Source organism: Malus sylvestris, chromosome 14 (assembly GCF_916048215.2).
Source record: "Malus sylvestris chromosome 14, drMalSylv7.2, whole genome shotgun sequence".
Classification (NCBI taxonomy): Eukaryota; Viridiplantae; Streptophyta; class Magnoliopsida; order Rosales; family Rosaceae; genus Malus; species Malus sylvestris.
This window is the reverse complement of record NC_062273.1, coordinates 26432954-26434874: the sequence shown is the minus strand read 5'-3', so window position 1 is coordinate 26434874 and position 1921 is coordinate 26432954. Positions and strand designations below refer to the sequence as shown.

The 1921-nt window shown below is 40.7% G+C and overlaps 1 pseudogene; it reads left to right on the top strand.

Annotated features, from left to right (window-relative positions):
- Nucleotides 1-369: 369 nt before the first annotated feature.
- LOC126599154 (NADH dehydrogenase [ubiquinone] 1 beta subcomplex subunit 10-B-like) lies at nt 370-1273 on the top strand (annotated as a pseudogene).
- The last annotated feature ends 648 nt before the right edge of the window (nt 1274-1921 follow it).

Sequence of the window (1921 nt, the reverse complement as noted above, 5' to 3'; positions counted from 1 at the left end):
ATACCTGAGCCCACCCCCCTTCTCCCATCTCCCATCCCCCATCACGCACCCCTTCACCTTGCTGAGATGCCAGATATAGTGGGCATGAAGCTGCCGCCAGAACCCGTTGAGAGTGAGGACCACAAATCTCAGCTGCTGGCTGCTGCAGCCTGTGTTAGCCCAGTGCCTGGTGCATATCAACTCCCAGAGCCGCTCATCCTCTGCCATCTTGTCCCACTGCTTGCTCATGCCTTAACAAAAAAAATCCTGAAACACCTTCACCCAGATCGCGAATAACCCGAAGCAGCTGCAGACGGCAAAAGCTGCGAAACTGCGAAAATCGAAGCCAAAATGGAGAGAGAGTGAGCAATCCAAAACTACGTGAGAAAAATGGGGCGGAAGAAGAGAGTGGTGGACTTCGACGAGTTGCCACCGGACTACTTCGATCCAGCGAATTCATACAAGGACCCGGTGGCGATGCTGGAGATGAGGGAGCACTTGGTGCGGGAGAAGTTGATCGACATCGAGAAGGCCAAGATCATCATGGACAAACTCTGGTGGTGCTACCGCATCGAAGGCGTCAACCACCTCCAAAAGTGCCGCCACCTCGTCCACTAGTACCTCAAGTTCACTCGCGACATCGGTTGGGGGAAGGATCACCGTCCTTACGAGTTCCATGGTCCAAAGCCAGAGCCGGTGGAGATTTGTGGGTTTTGGAAGAAGTGCATAAATTTAGGGGGTTTGGAGGGAGAAGGAATGGGACGTGAAGTGGGAGGAGATGGAGAAAAGTGGGTTGGGAGGGGGGGGAGGTTTCTGGGTATGTTTGGTTTTTTTCTTCTTTTTTTTGTTGTTGAGAAGATTCAGGTTTTTTTTTTTTTTTTTTGCCACGTCGTATAAATGTGGCAGCCACGTCATCTCTTAACGAATCAATGGATGGAAAATGTAACGGATGTACTATATTGAAATAAAATAGTAGGTGAGGTATGGAAGTGAAATGTTTTAGAAATGTTGTATGATGTTGTAATAGACCTCAAACTTCAGAGGTAGTATATAATTTAGGGAACTTTAACGAAAAGCACCCGATACTGTTCACTTTAACGAAAAACCATATTTTTACACTAAAAAGTCAATCCTGGTACTATTCACTTTACCCTTTATTTTGTCCTTATCATTAAAACTCAAAGTTTTCAAGTCTTTTTCATTAGTTTTCCTTATAATTTACCCTTGTTTAATTTTAGAGATTTCTGATATACAAAGGATCAGGACCTTCCAGGTTGATGGGCCAGGCCAATAAGGTAAGAGTCTTCTCAAGTTATATATATTTTTATAAACTTAAATAATTTAGTTACCTTGGTTTACGATTTTTATTTTATTTTATGCATACTAATTAATTGGTCAACTTTCCAGTAGCCTTACAACTATTAAATGGACCGGAACATCACAAGCACGTGTCTGGGAAATCATGTTCGGTTTTGTCTATGTATCTCTAAAAATATTGATCAAAATTTAAATTACTACAACATTGTTAGATCTTTATTCTCTCACTAAAGTTTGATTATATATCTGCATCCATATATAAATACAACATTATTAGTTTGGTTATGGATGTACTATTTATGCTTAGTATATTAAAATTAAGATTCCACAGCAAGTGCACTTGTGCATCACCAGAAGAGCAATGCCATCATCAAGAAGATCATTAAATTAAAATCATTGGATACTACTACTGCGATGTGTGTGTAAATTGTTTAATATGGTTCTCGATCGATGTGCTTCAGAATTAATTGTTGCATGGACAAGTTTTTCTATTTTCATATAAGCGATATGTTGACAAGACTCAAACTCGGAACCTCGAGTGTAAATGAACCTTCTTGAACAACCGTGCTCCAACCCTCTTACAAAAATAAAAATAAAAGAACGAACTACAAATACCACTAAAAAA